General features: G+C 38.2%; 1 long non-coding RNA gene across 1 annotated transcript; it reads left to right on the top strand.

The window, feature by feature from the left end:
• The first annotated feature begins 8,749 nt into the window (after positions 1-8,749).
• LOC116135169 lies at positions 8,750-9,499 on the top strand. Its single transcript, XR_004128855.1, has 3 exons — positions 8,750-8,855; positions 8,968-9,287; positions 9,391-9,499. It is a non-coding gene; the product is annotated as an uncharacterized LOC116135169 (long non-coding RNA).
• The last annotated feature ends 14,986 nt before the right edge of the window (positions 9,500-24,485 follow it).

The raw sequence follows: 24,485 nt of genomic DNA, 5'->3' as shown, positions 1-24,485 counted from the left end.
GGGAATTTGTTAATTATACTCAATTTTGTTTTTGGGGGATTGACCAGTAGTTAAGAATGTGAAACCATTCGTTGGATCCACACAATGATTTTTATGGATAAAAATTGTTCATGAACAATCCAAATAATTTGATAAAGGAATGCTTAATGGGAGTTGAGTTGGTGGGAGAAAATTAAGAAATATTTACCCTGCGTTAGGCACACTATTTAACAACTATTCTATTCTACTAAATTAAATAAGATAGTTTAATATTCTGTAAAATTAATCATATTTTATTTAACTAAAATAAAAATTATTCTTTTAATAAAAGTTTTTAACAAAAACTCTCTCACCTAAGCCTATCACTGTCAGCAACTGGTCGTTGCCACTTGTCGCACCATAACGATCAGGTCGGTTAAATTTGGCGAGTGCGTCATCTGTCTTTTTTTTCAGATCTAAGGCTAAAGATCTGCCATGATGACATCTAGAAATCTTGGTTGTCATTTGGATCAATGACAGTCAGATTTGTAGGTGTGATCTATGATTTGGTCAAATCACGGTGGATCTTGACAAAAGGTCAGATCAGTGTACGATCGCTAGATTAGTTGATTGTGTCATTTGAGACTTCTGTCACCGTCGAGGTGACAATGTTGACAATATGAGTGGATGTTTGTGTTTGTCAATTAAATTTATTGTGTTGGGATGGTGGAGGTTTATTAAATTAAAAACTAAGAGGTTAAAAAAAATATTTTCAGAAAATATTTTCCAAAAAAGTACAAAACATTTCAAAATTATCTATTTCCAAAAATCATATAGTATAGAATGCTATTTTTAAAAACTAAACAAATGGGAGCCTCAAGCTTTAATATATTAAGATTAGATAATGCGTTAAAAAGAAATGGGCTTTTTAAATTATAAGGCTCAAATGAGATCCATGCTTTGTAGCCTTGCTCTTTCGGCCCTGTAAGTTTAATATGGTATAAATTATTAGGGAATTATCGAGTACAAAATTTTTAAAAATTAATATACAAAAGATAAAATTTTAATTTCTTCAAGACAATCAATAGTTAATGGTTACTAGTTCAAATTTTCCTAATAGTACAAAGGTGATTATATATATTAAATATCATTAAAAAAAATTAAAGAAACCATAAAAATTCATCAAAGTTAAAAACTAAAAAAAATTTAATTTAATTGGTGTTTCTCTTTTTTTTTTTTTTTTTCAAATTATTTGGTTTTAGTAAAATTTTATATTTTTTCTTAAGTTTTAAATTTAGATTTCAAGTTCATTTTTCATTTTTTAAATTTGAATATTAAGCCATTTTCCCCTTTTCTTTTTATTTTTTAATATAGAATTCAAAACATATGTTTATATTAAATAATAAATTTATCATGACAACTTCTTATTTTCATTAAAATTAAATAAATAATTGTTAATTATGCTTTAATTGAGGGAATTAAAACTTATTATCTTTGTCGGGAGTTTTAAAAATTTGTACCTTTTAGAATTTTCAAAATTATTATATATGAGTTGCATAACGCATTATGTTGCCTTAAAAAACACCGATTTTGTGAAGGAATGAAGTTATTGCATAATTAACAAGAGTACTTGAAGATAAATTCGTGGTAATCTTTAAATAAAACACACAGCTGTAATACTCTTTCATTATGTATTCAAACTAGACGTGATCAAGAAACACATCTTCTCTAGGGAATTGTCAGAAAAACCATTGGATGATCAAACAAATCTTCTTCAGCTTGACTTGCAAGTCTTGAAATGAAGGGTTTCTCCACCATGATCTGCAAAATGGCCCTGCGGAACTTCTCAGCTGTTGAAGCATCTGGTTTGTTGCGAAGAGTTATCCTTAAAGAATTTGCTTAGCATGAACAATACGGAGAAGACGGAAACCTTGATTTTATATGGTGTCTAAATCTCTTGGGGAGAACAGATGATGATACACTTGAAGGTTGAAAAGTTATGTTGCTTAGCTCTTGTGAACTGAATTCTCTATATACAGAGATGGGTGACCCGTCAACTTAGTAAGTAAAAAACCATCTTGATATAAATTTGTATAACATTTAATACGAGTGTAATAAAAATGTTAACAGAAATTTCATATTAAAACAAAAATTCAGTTCATATATTCATTTTACTTCAAAACATACACAAATGAGTGTATCATTTATATAATCATGTCACGATTGTCACCTATTATCTCGGTGGCCGGGTCAGAAGTATCAACAAATCATGTCATTGTAACCCGATGAACCAGCCAAAATTCATATAAGATGTGCACATATAAAGGATAAATCCAACTGGACCAGATAATCATATAAGAATTCAGAGTTTAGAATCTACAGATCATGAGCCAAAAGATTCATTTTTTTAAATCTTATTTCAAAACTATAATTAGAAAACATTTTCTTCGCATTGTAAGGAAAATATAAATTTTCAATAAAACATTTTTAACTTAAAGAAAAAACGGTTTTGTAATTTAAATCTAAAATATAATTAATTTCTTGTGTAAAATAATATTTTTCAATTTTTTAGGTTCATATCAAAAGACTTTAAAAAACATATCATCTTAAAAGAGTTTAGCTTAAAATAAATATTCACTACAAGAAATTAACATTTAGGATAAAGTCCGTTTGTCCAAAATGGTTATCTTAAGGGACGAAATTATAATTTCGTCACAAAATGTTTAGAACTCAATCTCCTCCCGCGCCAACGATGCCATTTGAAGGGAAGGATCAAAATAATATGGAGGGAAATCATTTTGGGACGTAAATATTTATTCTGAACGAAACATGTTGTAGCTAAACACCTAATTGTTCTGGGACGAAATTTTTAGTCTTAATTGTATACAATTTGGGAAACTTATTAGGGACGAAATATAATTTGTCCTTTATTGTAAAAATACATTTTCAGGAACAAATTTATTATTTTGGACAAAATAGTTTGTAGCTAAAACCTTTTTTTCTGGGAGGAAATGTTTTTGTCTCTAATGGTACAAAATTTGGAAAACTTATTAGGGACGAAATGTGATTTTGTCATAGATTGCGAAATTTTTGGGGACGAAATGGAACGTTTGGTTATCCCAGAGTTGTCATTTTAGGAGATGAAATTTTAATTTTATCACAAAATTCTTAGGGTTCAATTTCCCTCCGCCGCCAACCATGCCATTTGGAGGGAAAGATGAAAATAATATAGAGATAAATCATTCTAGGACGAAATTTATTATTTCTGGACAAAAATTTTGTAGCTAAAAACCTATTTTTTCTGAGGTGAATTTTTTTGCCGCTAATTGTACAAAATTTGGAAACTATTAGAGACAGAATATGATTTCATCCCTAATCGTGAAAAATGCATTTTGGGACAAAATTTGGAAAAGTAATTAACATTTCATTTGGTCAAAATTGGAAACTTAGTATGGGTGTTCAACATATTCTCCCAACTAGAAACCGAACCAAAAATTTAGTTTTTTTATTTTCTTTAAATTGAAATCGAACTGATTTTTTGGATAACTGAAAATTCAGTTCGATTACTGGTTCGGTTCAATTTCTGCATTTTTTTAACATCCTACTAAGTAAATATAAAAACACCCAATTCCTTTCTTATTTCATTTGAAACAAAACTCAAACTTGCTTGCCGGTGAATCTCGATCTCGCTCTGAAATTGATTGAAACCAAGACAAAAAACTGAAAATTAAGTGCAAATGGTGAATGAGGATCGGCTCAAAAATGGTAGGAAGGCGTGGTGGGTACCTTTGAGGATCCTAACATGCTCTAACGGGCCATCATTTTCTATTTCTCTTCATTTGCTCTTTACTTCACCCACTATAAAAAAATGACATACAGTAACACTAAACAGTAACAATTTTTTAAAATATGTTACTAATACGTATTTATGGTAGCATTTCTTGTGAAAATGTTATGAATATAATTTGATAAGTAACACTTCATATTTTTATAACTCATTATCATTAATGTTGGAAATGGTTAAACCACCCCTAGGTGATCGAGTGGGATGATAGAGACCTTACGTGTATTACTCAAGAGGTCATAAGTTCAATTCCCCTCAATTGCTAATAGGTGTGGTCACATAAAGGTTTATGCGATCGTTAACTTTATGACCCCAAAGAAGAATGTCGAAGTGTGCATAAGTTGGTCCAGACACACTCAATTATCAAAAAGAAAAAAAATAATAATAAGAAGTAGCTTATATTAATTATAGTGAAAAATGAACTTATAGTGAAAAAGAGTAGTTTATTTATCCTTATTCTATATTATCAAAATAATTTAAAATGCACAATTTACACTACCGTATCAACAAATCACTAATTAAAGAAGACAATCATAATCTTATTAATAAGACCATTTTAACCAAAAAAAAAAAAAAAAATTTGAAATAAATATCTGAATAAACGTAAAAATTAAATAATTTATTAATTAAAAGAAGGAAAGAATTGTAGAAAAAGAAAACTTAGCTGCCTTCTCCAACGTTTCTTTGTGTCCTTCACTTTTTCATTTTCCAGACGCACACATGTTTATCACTTGTTGTCAAGCATATCTGATTCTTCGCTTTCCTCAAATCACAGGTGCCTTCTAACTATCATCATTCTCCGTCATATTTCTCTTTGATTTGTCTTGAATGGGGCCTTAATTTTGTTCTTATTAAAGCATTTACATCTACTACTTTGTCTTGATATTGTGAATTTTCAGCCTTAATTTTTCCTCTCCGTAAATCATGGGGTTATTTAAAGTTTAGAAGTTTATAATCTACTTGATTAGTAAAGGTTTATCAAATTAGGGCTTTGTTAGTTCAAATTGTTGATTCGAGTTTCAACTCTTTATTAGGGTATTATATGCTTCTAAATGAGCAATCTTTTGTTGCAATATTTTGGTGCTAGTGCTGTGATGTGGGTTTTACGAATTTATTTACATGAGCCAACAGGGGCTGGCTGAGACTTGTAATGAATTAAGAGAAAGTGTATAGTTATATTAGAGAGGTATAAGATTGTTGAGTGAGTAGAGAAAGAGTAGGCGGGTGAGAGAGTATTAATGGGAATTAGAAGAGTAATAGTGGGGTATAGTTGTTTCCAAGTACAGCTATAATGAAGCAAACAAGAAGTAGAAAGAAATAACATATTAGAAAGAGGAAAAAGAAAACAGGTAGAGTGGGGCAATTGTGTGGCAGCATAAATTGGGAGAAGCAACTCACCAGCGTCTTAATTTTTTTGGTCAAAAAGATAGAAAGTAATAGATTTTTGTCAGAAGTGCTTTTAAGAAGTGGGACTGATCTAGGTCAAGTTCGTATCCATTTTGTCCCTTTAGATTTTGCTTCAGGAATATGCCACTTTCTTACCTTCTGCTACAATTACAAATCAGAAACAAAACTGATCAACCGTTGTCATTTCAATTGAAACGGCAGCAGCCCTCTGAAGACAAAACCATCATTCCTTTTCACATTGTTTATTGTCGGTCAAGTTGGCAAAAAATCGCACACATTTCAACCCATAATATGCACCAAATTGGGGTTGTGGAGAGCATCTAGCATGCCATAGACAATGAAAACAAATTTATTCAATAAAAGAAAGCGATACACAGCAGTGAACAATATAGGCCATTAGACATTGGGAGTGAAGCTTATGGTTATCCAGCTGGAAGATAGAAGAATAACACATGCTTTTAAAAAAGAGAAATAGAATTAAAAGAGAGAAAGAAAAATCTCTTGTTTCTTTTTCTTTTTCCAGGATATATTATTCATGACTTGGAAAATTCTGAAAAGGTAAAATGGTGTTAGTGTTGCTTGCTGATTCCGATTTTCATTTTATTGGATAGTGGGACATAGATAAGATGCCCTTTTGAAAGTATATTGACTAGACTTGAATTTGAAGACGTCGTCTTCATCATCATTGGAAGTGACCTATCAATTCTTCTGTTTCATTTTATTGCTGATAGTGGGACATAGAAAGATGCTCTTTTACGTTTTTTCGTTGAAAGTAAATAATGCAGAGCAAGCAAAATAATGAGCACATAAACTCACCTTTTTTCTGTATCAAACTTTCTCTTTGGGTTACCCAGCAGTGCTCCAAAACCTCGGCTAGGTTTCTAGAGCCTGAACAGATGCTTCAATAAACCTATAAAGAAATAAACATTTTAATCTACAGCTATCAATTTAAGATTATAATCAATGCAAGGCATTGACATTTTACAACACTGAAGAGGATATGCCAGTATTTGTCTCTCTACTTTGGCACGAGTTAGTAATGCTTTCTCTGGGAAGCTCCGAGATATGAATGCTAGACTCCTCTTCTTCACCATTTGTTCAGGATGCCCTAAAGATCCTAGTCCTTTTCTGTCAGGTTTGTAACACTGCTTCCAAATTTCAAAGAAGGTGGTAGGTGTGGAATGATGCTAGCATGAACGCATTGCCACCACCAACACTTTCTATTGTAAAACTTTAACATACATCTTTGGTATGGATTTATCAGAGGGACTGTAGCTAGCTACCGAAACATAAATAAATAAATAGCTTTTTGATAGGAACACACTCCAATAACTCAACAATTGGGCTGGGCCTGGGTCTTTCATGGGCTTGGTAGAAATCTCCCTTGGAAACCGGCTTGCCAAGGGAGGGTGCCCAAGCCTTTATAAACCACATGCCCACTTTTCTCTTTCAATGTGGGATCCTAACATTCCACCACGCTTCCGCAACCGACGTCCACGTCGGCCTTTACCCCGTCGGCTCTTTACCCCTTGGGTGACTACGCGGATCCCCTTTCCTCGGGCCTCCATGCCCTTTCTCGGGGTAGCAGCCGGGCCAAGGTCAGCCTGCCACGGGTCAGCCTGCCACGCGTGCGCTACCACATAGGCGCAGGATCATGCTCTGATACCAATTGATAGGAACCACACTCTAATAACTCAAAATTTGGGCTGGGCCATGGGTCTTTCATGGGCTTGGGTAGAACTCTCCTTGGGAAACCGGCTTGCCAAGGGAGGGTGCCCAAGCCTTTATAACCCACATGCCCACCCTTTTCCGTTCAATGTGGGATCCTAACACTTTTTGATTCAGTGTATATGATGTAAGCATTTATGATGTATTGATCATTGAAAATAACATTCTTACATATAATAATTATAGCAATTGTAATTCCACAGCGATCATTGGTGACGATTTGACTTCATTTCACATACCCAACCTTTTAGTTTTGTCCGACAACTCTTTAGCTCGCATGACCCATTCTGGCGGCATACCACTTTTTCAGTCTTTGGTTAGCTGAGGTCTTAATCTTTATTTCCATACTTGTTGTGACAGGTACTTTATTGTAGAAGATGGTTTCAATTTTACGCCGCGCTCTAAGGCTAAGGGGAAATCTGCAACTAATCCTTCTCATGCATCAAAAAGTGGTACAACTGTTCACTTAATTTAGTTGAAGATGTTCCTCAGGTTGTCTCTTTGCAAGATGAACAATTCAACCTTCTCCTCCCATTGCCCCTTCTATCACATTATCTCATTCAGAGGATGTCACTCTTCCTACTACAAGTTTGGGCTCTCATTAAATTGCTTAAAATTTTGGTCTTCTTATATGTTTCATTACATAGTATCAGTCTTTTTACTACTAATGATAAATTTCATTTTTGTCACAATAGATTCCATCTCAACCAAAGTGAAAAGAGGTTGCACACGAGGGAAAGGCCTAAGTAAAATGAACAAATCCTTTGGTAAGAAGTTGAAAGTGCATGTTGATTTGGATAAGGGAAGGCCAGTAAATAAGTTCAATCGACTAAGTTGTCCAGTCATTAGGAGTAATATTTGGGAGTAATACGTGTACCAACAAATGGAAGGATATGGAGGTTCATAATTTCAACCTTGACATGGATAACTAGATGTAAGTGTATTCATATTTATTGTTTTTATTGGGAACAATAATTCATTTTCTTTTACTTGATATGATTTGAGAAATGGACACAAAATAGGTTATTTGATCATTCTTTATTAGATGTACTATTCATTAATAGAGACATAGATACATATTTGATTTATTTGATCACTATATAGAGTCACCTAATGGGTATTACATATTATACAAGAGTTTCATATGTTCTTATTCTTTCAACAAGCAACATGCATACTTGTTTCTTTCTTTCAACAATGACAATTGCCTATAGTAATAAAGTGTAACTTGTTATTTGTTTAGCTCCACATGGAAATTGAAGACATAGGTGATGAAGCAATACAAGAGAAGATTAAGCAATTGTTGAGAATCGATTAGGAATGCGCAGTATAAGTTGCACAGACATTTTAGAAATTACAACACTGAGGAGGCACAAAGAAAAAAGCCAAAAGAAAATGGTTTGACTCAAGATAATTGGAATTTACTTTGCAAATATTGGTCTGATCCAATGTGAAGGTATAAAATCTTATAGTTGTGAAAAAAATCTTATAGTTGCAAATATTGATTATTAGACCAATAATCAATACAAGGAATTTACGAGATTCACTATTTTACCGGTTTTGTCTAATGTAGGCAAAATGTGAAAAAAAAATGCTGAGAAAGACGAACAAAGAATACTATGCCACATAACCAAGGATCTGTGGCTTTCGTGGTGGTCTGCAATGAGATTGTAAGTACTCTGAATAGCTTCATTTTAACTTGGATTCTTTTGTTAGTTTAGTACAAAATACATATAAATCAAATCTGAGTCTATAATATTCAGTATTTGGAATTTGAAATGTTATTGACCAATTGGATGCACATGAAATTAGGAGAAGAAGGAACTAATGGGGAGGAATGTGATCGAATTAGCTTTTTAAGTTCACTCATTTCAAAGAAGGAAAGGGTTAGATGCCCCCAAAAGTTGAGGCAAAATATGTAAGTGAAATTAATTAGTATTCAATTGATTGTATGTAACAACGTTGTGTTTACTTACGATGATTGGAATTGTTAACTTAATTTGATGTTATATTGAATGCCTAAAATGCAGAATGAAATGATAGAATTGAAGGAAAAAAGTTCATCAGATGAAAACCATAACTGTACATGAAATTTGTGATCAAGTGCTTGGAACTCGATCAGGATATATAAGGGACTTGGGTATGGTTTAAAGCCTAAGAAAAAGCAGGACCAAGTTTCAAATTAAGAGACTTGCAGATGTCTTAAAGAATCTGAAGATAGATTTAGAGAATCAGAGGAGATAAATCTCAAGTATAAGAGAAAGTAGATGGACTAACCTTACGCTTAGAACGAGAAGAAAGATGTTTAGATGTGGCTTGCCGTTGGAAATCATCCACCTGCTCCTTGAAGGTAAAAATCATTAGCAATATGTCTCCCTAATGTTTTATGTTAACTTTATTACAAACTTTAGACAAAAATATAGTTGAGTAATTGTTAATAATGATTGTTGCAGACTTGTTTGGGATGCGTATACCTAGACGTCCAGCAGCTTCAGCAATTCACTTTTTTGCTTCTTTGAAATGCAGCCACTATAGGAGGGTATTTTTTTTGACAATCCTAGTAGTGAAGAAGAAAATAGTATATTTGACATCGACTAACAAAAAAAGTGGAGGTGCGGTGGGTTAGTATTTTGGGTAGGATTTGAGGATAGTATTGGATAGTTGGATAGGGTTATGATTACGAGAATATGATTTTCAGAATATGTGTTTGGTAGAGTATTTGATCTTGATATTTGTGTGTAAAATTTGTTAATTATTTGTTTATAATGATTATTAATAAATATTTTATTGTATTTTGTTAAAATAATGTATTATTATAATATATAACTTATCACCTCACATTTTAATAATACAATATTTATTGATAATTTGTTAACGTATATATTAAAAAACAAAAACCCATATAATTTCAAGTAGTAATCCAACAGTTTAAAAACATCACATAATACATATATGACAAAAATACTAATTATCAACCCTTACAATCATTATTACACGTTTACTCCAGTAACAACTATGACATGGTCCACTGTGCTACCACAGTGCATTCGTTATGTTACCCGTACAGTCATCATGTTGTCTATAATACCTTGTTGCGGTTGACTCGATCCTTTCCATTTCCGCCATATTCTGCCCCGTTTTGATGATCACAATATGCTTGCTCATTACCCATACTATTATTGGTTTGTTCGAAGATACGGTCGTCCATATTGTACATTCTTATAAAATTATGAAGTACACAACATGCCATGACAATCTTCCCTTGTTTGTCCAACGGATAATTGTTCATTCCATTTAGAATACGGAACCGTTTTTTCAAAACACCAAAGGTTCTCTCGATAACATTGCGGAGTGAAGCATGTCTGTAATTAAACAACTCTGTGGCCCCCTTCGGTTACGGCGGTGATCAGAAATATGGTAAGCCACTTGCCTATGAGGGGCGAGGAACCCATCCCTATTTGCATAACCCGCATCAACCAAATAGTATTCCCTGTAATAATATCAGACATTTTATTTGAATTACAGGGCTCAACAGTGATGTAATACGCGTAATACGTCAAGAAAATACTTATACCGGTGGAGGATTGGGAATCCAGAATTAGGATCATCAATAATTGAATTTAAAACTCTTGAATCGCGCTGATCCTTCCCATCCAGTAACGACAAGTGAACATCATTGTAAAGGCGCTACAGCCATTATATCTGTGACATCGATCCTTTGCGATTCCGGTACCTAATGGCAAATTCACGTGGAAACGAAGCGTATACATGTGTGCCATCTATGGCTCCAATACAGTCCTATCATGAAAATGAGTATTTCACTAATATTAAACTACTAAACAAATTAATAATACAATGAACTTAACTATCTACTAATACCAAACATAATGAAACAGTACCTTAAAGAAAGGGTAATATTTCTGTTGGCTGATATTTCCCATGGAACATCATTGAAGTCAGGTGGTCTGATAAACTCTGTCTTCAACCACATATAGCATCGCAAACGCCGGTAACATGTCTAGAAATCGTCTCACCCGAATGTTGAAATCCTCCATCATCGTTTGATTGTCTCATTTTTTCCAACGATTGTTAGAAATATCATAACTTGTTCTTCTAAACTCGTCCTCCTGGTTGGTTGCAATTTGCCTTGATCGGACCAAAATTCACAAACAATGTAAAACAGTCTCTGTCCATGCGGCACTTGTCATAGATCCTGTCAGGATGACCGTTGAGTACTTCCAACATGTACTGAGACCAGTTAATACAGAGTATGTCGTGGTTGAGGTCGACTTGCTTCTAACGCGGCAACACAGCATAGTGCAATGGCTATATCTGTCAGTATTTCTTCTTCGTCCCTCTCATCTGTAGCACGTTGTCTTCTTCCTGTACGGCTAGACGACGCCATTTAAACCTACACATTTGCAAAACATTTATCAACAATTAATAGTTGTTGTACTACTTTGAAAAATAACAGTCAATATTTAATTGCAATGACAATCTAAAACAGTGTTTACACATTACAAATCACTAAATAAGTTCATACAGTAACGTTATAAATTGTAATTGTAATGACAACTGCCCACTGACGATACAAAATTGTTGCCAAACAATTATGAAATATAGTGTCATTACGAATTATTTGAAAAAGTTTTTTGAATCCAGTTAGCCCTTTCGTCCAGTGGGAGTTTCACAATATCTCGCCCCACCTGGATTTTCATATAAGTACTGACAGTCGGCAGGAAAAACTGTGTCGGTACTTGCATGGCCGTCATGATGCAATACAATTGCTCATGGAGAAAGGATCAGATGGAGCACTGGTGTTCGCTTCTTCCCTCTCATCTCTAGGACGATCGGAAGCCTGGATCCCATTGTCGCTTTTCCGCAAGCTCATCCGTCAAGCTATAAATGGCATCCGCAATTGTATGTCCGGGCCCCCTTCTAGCCTCGATTTCTCGCTCCTCCATGACCAGATATGTTTGGCCGTTTTTCCCCTGTCAAACGATCAGGATCAGGTTCAAAGTCGCTATCATCCATAGGAACCGAGCCGGGATTGGAATAACTGGAAGGCTCCACCTGTTGGGATGTAGATGTGTACGCATATCTCCAGTGGCAGTTTGCTTCTCAAATATATTTCATAAAGTTCCTGTGGGGAAGTCCCTTGTGGTAAATTGTTGCGCCAGGGGTTTTGCTGATGAGTTTAACGAATAAATATATTATTTAGCAGTCCGAAAAAATGCGTTATTACAATGAAGTTGAATAATAATAGTAAAAAAATATATACCTGACATATTCTTGCCAAACCTCAACGGGACACGTTGGACTTTGTGACTCTTGATCCCACCCGAATCCTGTGTGTTGCAGCAATTTCCGCCATGCTTGATAAAGTTTTGCAGGCGAAAGAACTTAGAGGCTAATTGTGTCACGTTGAGTCTCCTGCCAGCCAATGATGGTATGTCGTCCAACATTTCTTGGTAATCAGCTGTTTTTATTGCAGTACCATGTGAAGTTTTGGCCCGCTCAGATAACAGGACCAGAAATCTGTGTGTCATCTCAGCAGACCAAGCCACAGAATCACCCATCTAAGGACAGTACGGTGAGGGACACACAACATTGGGGCACCATACGAATCACCAAGCACATTACACAATATAATATCACATGTTAAAGTAACAACTAAACACATATAAAAATGTACCTCGTTCGATCGACACTGCTTGAAGACGTCAATGCAGGGGAAGATACAGACAATGTCGACCAACAGGGTGTATGACGAACTCCAACTCTAGAAAAACGTCGAAACTTTCGCCTCTGGTGCAAGTAATAATCAATCCTGCGACGTCGAGATAAATTATGCTGACATCTATGCATATGAGCGTAATTTCTGGGTACGATTAAAGAACGATGTCAAATTATAAAACAAATAAATCAATTAGTGAAAACGGAATAAAATATTCAGTTAACCAAATACAAAACGCATTTTAAAGTCCAAATTCAAAGGATTAATGAAAAAAAAAAAACAATACTAATACAAATTATTTCCAAAAAAAAATTGAAAAAAAATGCGGCTCGGTGTCTTGAAAACAAATAGATAACGGAAACTTACAAAATTGATTTGGATAAGTCGTGAGTCTCTTTCCCTCTCTGAGTCAGATAAACATCCAAATACAATTAAATGGATCCGTGTGTACACGAGATTAAAAAGCTGTCAAACAAAACAAAAAACCCAATTAAAACAATCCTGTGCCAATTACCGAATAAAATAAAAACCGAATTAACAATTATATGCCAATAGCCAATCAAATAAAAACCGAATTAAAACAAAATCCCAAATAAACAAGAATGCCCCAAAAAAAACCCAATTAAAAGCCGAAAAAACCAATTGCTTTTATATGTGTGGGTTTGGGTTGTTTATTAGACAAAACAAAGCATTTTATTTTGAAGAAAAAAATTCAGTTTCAAAATGGTGGGTGTTTAGCAGATATGAGGTGGGTTGATGGAGATTGGGGTGTGGGTTTGATGGAGATCGTGGTGGCCGGGGTGGGTGGTGTGGTCGAGGTGGTGGGTTGGGGTCGTGTGGTGGTGGTGGCTTGGGGGTGTGGTGGTGGTGGGGTGGCTTGGTTGGGGTCGTGTGGTGCGTGGTGGCTTGGGTGGGTGTGTGGGGTAGACGGGGGGTGGTGGTGGTGGTGTGTGGGTGGTGGTGGTGGTGGGTGGGCTGGGTGGTTGGGGTCGTGGGTGGTGGTGGGGCTCGGGTGGGCTGGGTTGGGGTCGTGGGTGGTGGTGGTGGTGCGTGGGGGCTGGGTGGGCTGGGTGGGTTGGGGTCGTGGTGGCTCGTGGTGGTTGGGTGGGGTGGTGTGGGGTAGATCGGGTGCGTGGTGGTTGGGGGGGGGGTGGTGGCCGGGTGGGTGGGTGGGTGGTGGTGGCTCGGGTGGGCTTGTGTGGGGTCGTGGTGGTGGTGGTGGCTGGGTGGGCTTGTGTGGGGTAGATCGGTGCGTGGTGGCTCGGGTGGGCTGGGTTGGGGTGCGTGGTGGCTTGGGTGGGCTTGTGTGGGGGAGATCGGGTGCGTGGTGGCTCGGGGTGGCTGGTGGTGTCGGGTGGGCTGGGTTGGGGTCGTGGTGGCTCGGGTAGGCGGGTTGGGGTAGATCTCGGGTCGTGGTGGCTCGGGTGGGCTGGGTTGGGGTAGAGATAGGGTCGTTGTGGTGCGTGGAGGCTCGGGGTGGGCTGGTTTCCGGGTTGACGGTGGGTTCACGTTGGGTTACAATGTGAGTTTGTGACACAGGGCATTGGGGGTTCACGGTGCTGGTACTGGAAACTAGAAAGGGAGTGGTGGTAATGCAAACTGGGAAGTGAAGCATCGAACCTGGTAATGGATTATCAGAAACTGAAATGGTGACTGAAATGGGGTGATGGATATTGAGAAAGTGAAGCACTAAAACGGTTATTGAATTGAGAACTGAAGCACGGAGAAGAAAGTGAAATGGTGAGGATGCAGTGAAAAAAAAAAAAAAGAAAAAAAAATGTAACGGTCAATGTCAGATTGTGTCAGGATTCTATTATCAGAGTTGGATTCTTCAAGTAATAAAACAAACACAATTTCAAAAATCTGGTCTAAAATACAGATAAAAGTAGTAAGCCAAACACGCACGTAGTTATTTTATACTATTGCTGATACATTCTTATTTTTTTGTTATATGTTAGTTACAGTTGGATGTGTTTATGATACTATTGGCTTTTATATATAATATTTTGTTATACTTGGGTATTTGTTGATTTGTAGTAGTATCAATTTGATATTAAGTAACAATTTTCACTAGTTTTAAAAGATGTTTCATATGAATTTTTTGACTTTGAGAATCAATATATTTTAATTTCAATCAGGAACAAATTCTCGTTGTAATTCATCATGAAAGAAATGATGAATTTTTCGTCTCTAAATATTGACAGGGATGAAAATTTTTGTCCTCAATTTGGCAACTATCAGGGATAAAATCTTCATCCCCAATTCACTATAGCATGAGTGACGAAAATTTTCGTCCCTAATTCACCATTCCATTAGGGACGAAAATCTACGTGCCTAATTCACCACACCATCTAGGACGAAAATTTTTGTCCCTAATTGCTACACAGGCAATGACGAAAAAAAAATTGTCCCAAATTATCTACACAACAGGACAAAATTTTGTCCCTAGTGGCTTTTTTGGGGACGAAATGAAATTATTTGGGACAAATAGCTATTCTTTTGTGGATGAAAAATTTTGTCACAAAATAAGTATTTTAATGACGAAACTGTATTTCGTCCCCAATCATATCGCCTTCGGGGCGATTCGTTTTTCTGTGGACATTATCCTTTGGTGACGCGGCTTTTGGGACGATTGGTCTGTCGTCTTGCATTACGTTTGAGGACGAATATTTCACTTTTGTGACAAAAATGTTCCTTAAATGGTAAATTTTCTGTAGTGATTGTTTAAGTGAAAAGACTTTTCATTTAAACCAGTCTTTTAATTTTTTTTTTAAATTTAAAACTAAATAAAATACATTATTTTGATGTTAAAAACATCATTTACAACACATATAATCATATTTAGAAAATGAAGTATCAAAAACATACGTCATGAACATTTTTTACTTACCTTAAACAATAGCGAAATCAATCTGTACAGACGTACACGTCCAAACTCACACAACACACACACACAACTACTCGAGCCCTAAACAATAATGAAAGCCTCTGCATAGCCTGATGCATATCATACACACATCGTATATTCAAAGCCTCTTGCATTGAAGCAATGCCATTCCCATTATTCGCCAAAACAAGGAGATAGGAAAGAAAATAATTAATTTAGTTACTATAGAATAGTATATGTTTAGAGGTATGGTTTTATATCAAGGATGCTTGACAAAGATACATATGAAATGCATGCCTCATTATACACTGCAAACTCTGATTTGTAACAGCGGTCCAGTGCGTAATCCTTTTACGCCGCAAAAACTTATAAATGTAACAAACTTAAATATTATTCCAACACACTCTTTGGTTAAAAGAATGCTTTTTTTTTTTTTCTTTTAGACTTTTATAATCGGTCTAAAGATATGAAATTAAAAAAAAAAAAAGATGTGATTGATTTAGGCTCCTATATGTAAAAAACTTGTCAAATTCCTCAATAAGTTTTTTTGTTTTTTTTTTTTTAAGAATTTTCACCAAAAACTAATGTTTGATCTATGTATTACATTGCATAATCAGTGAAATAATGAAATATAAAATCTCAAAATTTGTATAAAATATATTAAATTAATTATATAATGTCTTATAAAAAAAAAAATAAAAAGGAGCCATTGGACATGCTAGAATACAAATCAAAGTAAAATCAATTAATTTTAATAGATTTTAATCTTAATTTTTGAAATTTTATCAATTTAAAAAGGGTTAAATAGTTATTTTGTATATTTTGAACCAATATCATAAAAGAAAATTAATTAGGGTATAATTTACTTTTCCATATTATTATTAATTTTTTTGGGTTAAATTAAACAGTCTTATACAGTTAAATGTCCTTTTTGTTTGTTTTTTTGAAAACTTGTGTCCCTTTTTAATTATTTTTATAAACATGTGTCCTTGTTTTGATTTTCTCCCTTCTATTAAAAAAATAGAGATTGGGGAGGTGAATAAAAAATTTACCAAATTTAAAGGGAGGTAAATGGTGATTTCATATAGGATATTGGTGTGACTAAACAAATACATAAAACCTTGGGGAGGTAACCGATAATTAGCCTGACATATAATTGTATCGTTTCTTTATGCTCACCCTATTTCAAGTCTAATATCTATGAGAATAAAGCTTTACACGTATTCATGGTAGATAAATAGGAAGGAGAAATTGCCTTTTGTCACCACATTCAAATAAGAAGTTAGAATAATAAGGCTCTCTTTGTTTCAGTTAAGACACTTGGATCTTTATTTTCCACATTCCTTGTCAAAACTCAAAATATGAAAAGTTAGGGTATATATGTAATTCTCGCATGGTCGTGTCGCATTAAATGCGACAACCTTTGTCGGTCACATTTCATCACACGTGGGCGACGACAACTGTTCACATGTGAAGCCGAGGCGACGTGCGGCGATGGTTATCATTACAGCAATCTGATGGTTCGTTGTTCCTCGTGGATGGTCGACATGTGGCCACGTCTAAGGGTTGGGATTGCTCGACGAATGAAGGGTCGGGATCAATTGTAGATCGACAGTCATGATTGAACCCTGCCCTTTCGTCTTCCATGTAAAACACTATAAAAGGTGGCAAATATCGTCAGAATATTCACTCTAAAAATTCTCTTACTCTCTTGCTTTCTTTGTCGTCACGACAATCTGTTCCCGTGAGTTTTATGCACTCCCATTCCGATAAGGTTATTTTTCCTTCTTTCCTTCATTCTTTGTGGGTTTTTGCACCAAAAGGGTGGCCATGGTAATGGCCACATTGTGCGTTTTAGGGTTTTTAGGGGCATCTCTGGTGATCTCGGGTTTTACAGGGGTTTAACGCAGTGGCTACCGGTACCTTGGGTTGGTCGCATGCGTTCGTCGTATTGCGCAAGTTATCTTGGGGGCCTGAACTGGAAGCGAGTGTGAAATGATCACCAAGTTGCTCGAACTCTGACACTTGTTCGCTTCTATTTTAAGTACCCAGAAGTGAGCTATAGCCATGTCAGACTCCAACAATCATAACATAGACCGCATGTTCGATTCATAGATGGGCTCGACAGCTCTTGGGAATGTGTCCCTCAAGGCCTCTGAAGAATTCGTCGCCCAAAGCTCGGACCCCGATGCTGCGGGCTTGTCCGATCGTGCTTTGGTTCAACTGGCTCACTCCCAACTGTCTCCAACCCACAGGCTGTGAAGAGAACCACAATCTTCGATCACTGTCGAGGATCTCGAATGCATAAAGGTTGTCTACGTGCCACAGCTTAACCTGATGGTCCCGGGGGAATACTCTCAGAAGAACTCCTCGCCCGGATGGGTGGTGTTCTCTAAGACCCTTCTAAGGTGAGGGGTATCCATTCCCCCTCACCTTTTCATCGACAACATGTAGAGATGGTTCGACATCGTTCCTCTTTAGCTGTCTACAAATTCTTATGTGATTATCGTCGCTCTGTACATTGCGTACATGATCACTGAATTGGACGAGCCATCCGTCAAAGAACTCGTCCATTTGTACAGACTAAAAAAAGGACAAGACCAGACGTACTACCTTTCTAAAGTGAGGAAAGTACGTTTCAATGGGCTGGTCGATGTCTCGAAGAAGGTCCCACACTAGGACTTACAATTCTTTTTCGACAAAGCTTGGGTGACTGGTGTCTTCACTCCGGAAGCGAGTAAGGCTCTGAATGCCCGCAGTAAGGCTCTGAATGCCCGCAGTAAGGCTCTGACTACCTGCATGCGCGAGGGTCACTTTCTAGCTTTGCACTATATCTAACTGAGTTGTTTTGTTTTGCAGTTAACATAGAGCATAATTATATTCCAGCTACGAGCTTGCATAGACTGTAGCGTTTTAGTAACCTTCCTAATAATCAGTGCAACGTCAACGAGCTTTTTACGCTTCCTCACTTGAAAGCATACGGCTTTTGTCGAGACGAGGCCAAATTTCTAGCGCTTTTGGAAAAAAGGTTCAAGTTATTGCTTGCTTGCGCAAATAGATTGCTCATTGTTTGCTTCTTTTCTTTTGCAGAGATGTGGGTCGAGAAGCCCAAAAACCTTAAGAAGAAGTCGACGGTTGTCAAGGAGGCACCGGTCACTTTGACGACAAAGCAGCTAGCTGATACCACCGGCTCAAAGTGCCCCAGTAGCGAGCTTAGGGAAGGCCCGAGCACGAAAAAGTCTGCGACTACCGCAAAAACAGTTGGTGGGAAGAATGTCTCCGAGCCCTAGAGGGGGCTAGTAAAGAAGACACTCGAGTTGATTGGGAGCTTAGGGAAGCAGAAGGCAACCGAGCAGCATGGTGGCTTAGGTAAAAAGAAAATGACCAAGCCCCCGGGGGACTCGGGAAAGCAAAAGATAGCCGAGCAACAAGCTCGCTCAGGCAAGGAGATCGCCGTATAGGCTGGCAGTCCACAGTAAATAGCAGTCAAGGACTTGGCCAAAAAGCAGTCCGCTCCTGTCGGTGAGGTGAGTGTTGCTGGGAAGAGTAAGAAAACAGATGAAGCAGCCCAAGTCACGGTCGATGCACTGATTGATTAACTCCCCAGCCATATCGGCGTTAGGGTCGCAGTGGCCAGGGATTGTGTCACTCTGCAAACATTCGTGGTCGCCAAGGACTCGCCTCCCTCCCAGATTTTGGCTTTAACTTGTAGCTATGCGGCGAAGGTACCAGTAGTCCGCCCCCCTTTGTATGTTATCCTCACTTCTTGCTGACTTCTCATCTTCTCTTTTTAGGTTGCCATGGCGAGCAGACTTCTGTACGAGGAATGCAGCGCCACCTTGGAAGGTAGTCACAAGGGGTGGATGCTGGCAAAAACAGTAAAGAAGGATGCTTTGGCCAGAGTCGAGGTTGTAGAGAAAGAGAAAGAAACTAAGTAGGCTAAGCTCGAACAACTCATAGGGGAAATGGTGGCCTTTGGGGTCAAGGAAAGGGAGTTCCTTGACAAACTTAACATGAGCAAGGCTGTTAGGGCCAAGGTTGAAGCTAAGGAAATGAAGGCCGACAGGAGTTTGGCACAGTAGCAAGGTGCCAAAAACAAGCTAAAATTTGAGCTCTTCTCGACCCAAAAGGCTACAGCGAGCTGGGAGGCCAAGCTCAAACGATCTTCGCTCGACCTTGCCTAGGAGGTGGTAGGTTGGTAGGAGGTCAAAGCTGAGGTTGGGCAATTCAGGCTTCAAATTAAAGAGCTGAACGAGGCCATCACTACTCAGTCCTAGTAGACATCGGTCTTCCTCGTGTAGAAGTTATGGGAGGCTCATCCCTCGATCGACTTTTCTTTCCTTCCGCAAGCTTATTAGAAAGAGGTCGAGAGGATGAGGGTCGAAGCCTAGGGGATGGCCTATGTGTACTCGGATGACTCCAAGGATGATGGCAAGGGCCAGGAAAAGGCTGAGGAAGGCGGAGAGGAGGTCGAGCCCAAGCTGGAAGTTGAGGATCTGGTTCCCCTAACCACTCTTCCCCCGAGCGAGGCTCCCAAACTTGGTGACACTATTGTCGTCCCTCCTGTTGAGGATCTGTCTCTTCCCCTTGATAGTAAGCTCCCTTGATTAGTTGAGGATGAACCCGCTGCTCCTTCAGCAGCCTGAGAGATTGTTTTTTTTTTCTTAAATCTTTATGCAACGTTTAGCTTCGATTTCGGACTTGTCATCCTTTTTGAGCTTTCGTCGTTGGCTTAGGGATGATTTTCCTCGACTGTTTCTCATTGAAAAAGTTTAAGTTTAACTTCGTCGATTTAGGATATTTCATCCTTAAAGAGCTAGATTTTGGCGTGGCTTTCTTGAGATAAGCTGCCTTTCTGGGGCTTTTGACTCTGAGTTTTCTTTTTGGAACACCATCGCTTAGGTCGCGATTTATGGATCGGTAATTAAATGCCGATGAACTAAAAGTGTTAATAATGAGAAAAATAAGTAGCGAATAGTACCTCTTTTATTGATCAAGTGTTTTGGCCATAAACAGCCTTACAATGAGGTTCAACATGTGGCAAATGCCAACCATATCCACGTGCACCCACGCGAACATGTCGAGGTTCTTTTCAGGAACCCAACCAGATTATCGGTCATTTCTCTGCTCAAGCTGCTGCAGATTTTCAGCACACGAGTTGGATCTTCCTTGTTGACACTTTTTTCTTGCAGCTCTTCGGTCGGCCCTACTGCGGCTCTTCTCTATGGATGCGAGGATCTATAGTATCCTCAAGTGGTCCTGGGTTCGACTTGCATTCCGCGATAACCATTGCCCTTGGGTGTGGCCATTTCTGTGTGGCATTTATAGCTTGGTTATAACATACTCGAGATTTCTTTGTGCACCTTTTGATCGCCGTGACTCCTTCGAAAGTCAGAAATCTCATTGCTTGGCAGTGCACTGATGTGACCAAGCTCAAATCATCCAAGATTGGCTTATTGATTATAATGTTGTACGTGGTCGGGCAGTCTACCACTAAAAATTTGGCCATTACTATTCTGACCTTTGAATCTGCCCCTAGGGTTACGGGCAGGTCGATTGTGTCCTTGGGAACTAGGTTGTCCCTGGTAAACCCATAGAGCGGTGACGGGCATGCTCTCAGATCTCTTTTTGTGAACCTTATTCCTCGGAAAGCTCTTAAGAAAATGATGTTGGTCGCGCTCCCATTATCAACCATCACCATTAAGACCTTCGCATTATCTATTCTAGCCGCGATTACAATCGCGTCATGATTATGGCGAGGGGATGCCTCGCGCTCGTCGACGATGAACCTTACTACCTCGCTTTTTGTTTGGGCCACTTGGACAACTTCTGCTCATAGCTCATTATCCGAGGAACTGAGTCCGTTCTGGCTTCTTGGGCATATTGCTCGCGAGCATGTCTCGAGCTCCTTGCTATATCGGGTCCTCCATAGATCATATTCACAAAGACCTCGTTGGGGTTTGGCGGAGCTTCTTGTGCCGAGTTCTGAGCTTGACTTACGGTCTGGTTACTTTGCTCACCAAGACTTTCATAAGCTGGTTCCACCTTAACAAACTCTTTCAGATGACCTCTTCTTATTAGGTCTTCAATGGCATTTTTTAGAGCTCGGCGGTCATTTGTGTTTTGCCCAATGTCCCTATGGTATCGGCAATACTTCTGTCGGTCTCTTCTGTCCGGAGCCCCCCTCTTCCTTTTTGGAACGGGCAATCTCTTTGCCTCTCGGTACACTTTGTAGATATGGGCGATGTCTTGAGTAAGGGGGGTATATTTCGCATACCGCAAGAAAATATGCCTGTCCCCGCAATTATCCGTTCTTTGTTTCTTTTGGAACCTATTGTAATCCCTGTCATTACGGTCTTAGCCTCCATGCTTATTCGAACGGAGATCTTGTTGCCTGTTTGAGGCCCCTCTAGTCGAGCTTTTAACTAGTGCTGCTAACGAGTTTTCTACTCGCTGGTATTTTGTAGCCATCTAGTAGAATTTGGCCAGGCTTACATGATCTTCGCTTTGGAGCTCTTTTCCCAGCTTTGTGTTCGGCCTGATCCCTATGATCAGTAAAGTTTGGATGGATTCCTTGGGGGCATCGGTGACCTTTGCCTGCTCATTCTGGAACCTCGTTAGGTATGAGGTCAGTGTTTCATCTCTCTCTTGACGAATGTTGCTCAAGTAGTTGAGTGGCATTGCGAACTGCCTCCTTCTCCTGAAATTGTTGTAGGTATAGGAGAATTATTGTCAAGAGTTGATGGAGTTCTCCTTGAGCCTCTTGTACCACCTTTTGGTATCCCCGACCAATGTGATTGCGAAGCATCGGCATTTCACTAAGTCACAGTCTTGGTGTAGCTCCATCAAGTCATTGAAATTGTCGAGGTGGTCTCTAGGGTCCCTTCTTTCATTGAACTTGCTTTCTAGTGCCTTGAATCCTTGCGGAAACGGGGCCTGGCAAACCTCCTCCGTGAATGGGGAGCTTACTACCTCTTATGTTAGGTTGTTTTGGCCAGCTTTCAGATCGTCGAGCATTTTTTGCATGCAATCTAAGTCTTCGTTGTGGTTGCCCTGACTGGCTCTATTAAGCCTTACCTCGAGCAAATGAGTTTGCAAATCTATCGCTTGTGAAGCTCCTCCAATGCACGTGTTGATGTATGAGGTTGAATCATGATGGCTAGGCTAATAAGTGTTACCATGTCATTAGTGCGTTGCTCGCGACGTCGATCATAACCAGAACATCGGTCATAACCAGAATGTCGGTCATTGCTAGATTGACGCACGTGGCTTACTTTACGAGCTTGTGAAGATTGATCTTGTTTTGGGCATGGGTTAACACTGGCATGCTGACGCTTGGGATACCGCTGAGCCTCTCGATGATGCCCATGGCCTTCACTCTCCCTTTATGGTTGCTTCCCAGGCTTACGGTTGCTTCCCAGGCCGCCTCCCAGGGTTCGTTTGCCCACGAGACTCGTGCTCATGAACGGAGGGCCGTCAACGAGATTAGGGGTGTTGATCACCCCTCGGTGCTGATGAAACGGACTGTCCACCTGCAAAATTCATACTTGTTGGGGGGGGGGGGGGGGGGGGGGGGCGTGGCTGGTTGAAGTTCTAAATAACCGGTTATTGGCTCTTCAGTTTAGCCATGTTCTGTTGTACCACCTGCGCAACCATTGTTTTGATTATCTCCATCAGCTGGCCGTTCTTGGGGTTTGACGTCCCTGCAATTGTTCGCGATGTGTTCGGTTGGTGGCACGGGTGGTCGGTGTTTAGCGGTCTGCTGTTGTACCTCCTGCTGAGTGGTCTTTACGTTTTCGAGGTTTCTGGTGGTGGTTTTTGATCTAGTGTGTACCATTTTGGGCCTGGAATAGGTAAGTTGCTGTGAACGTTTGCTGAAATCCTTGAGACGTTGGCAGAAGGCCTTCCTTCTAGCGTCAAAATGTTGTTACAAAATTCTGCACCAACCAGCAAGATCCGATCGACCTTGCCAGGATTGGAACCAATGTGTGCGTGATTAAAGATAATCAGCGATGGATGTAAAAAGATGCAATAAATTTAAAGGCAATGAGAGTTTTTAAAGTGGTTCGACAAGGTTAACTCTGAAGCCTACGTCCATTGTTTTTGTATTTGCAGTGAGAGCTTACAATGTAATTCTTATGGAAAATTCATAAACCCCTCCTCCCTGTTTGGGGGGGTTTATATACAAGATTTATACAAAGGAAATAGCGAAATTAAGGGGATTACAATATATCTGAATCGTAATTCCGATATTCTCGCAATTGGGCGCAGTGATCGCTGTTGATCTAATCATTCTCACAATATCTAGGATCTGAAGTAATCCAGAGATTGATTGAATGAACGTTCGGATTGCTCGCGACTAGCTTATGAAAAAAAAATTGAGGCTTCATTCAACTCATTAGTGGGGAAAATAGTATCACTCTTATTGGAAGATTGTTGTTTGATAATGCCTAAAAAGAAAATGGGCATTTTTAACTATGGTAAGAGGCTCATGAGATCCATGCACAAAAGGGCTCTGTATGCCTGTATACCTAATACCTTGCTGTTTTGCCCTTGAAGTTTAATATGGTATAAATTGATTAAGGAAATTATATTAAGGTACAAAATTTTTAAAAATATATAGATAAAAGATAAAAAGTTTTAATATTTTCAATCAAGAAAAAAATAACTATTTATTGTTGCTAAATTTATCTTTGTCAGGGTAAAAAGGTAATTGTATAGATTTAATTTATTTATTTTAAAATAAATTAAGGAACCAAAAAAAAATTTTTTATCAAAATTAAAAAAAAATAATTAATTAATTGGTGTTACTTTTTTGTTTTTAAATATTTTTGGTTTTCTTAGAAAAAAAAATTAGTTCTTTTTTTAATTTCCTAAATTTAGAATTCAAAAGGGTTTTTCCTTTTCCTTTTCCTTTTTATTTG

Source organism: Pistacia vera, unplaced genomic scaffold (genome assembly GCF_008641045.1).
Source record: "Pistacia vera cultivar Batoury unplaced genomic scaffold, PisVer_v2 Contig296, whole genome shotgun sequence".
Classification (NCBI taxonomy): Eukaryota; Viridiplantae; Streptophyta; class Magnoliopsida; order Sapindales; family Anacardiaceae; genus Pistacia; species Pistacia vera.
This window is presented reverse-complemented; position numbering and strand designations above follow the sequence as displayed.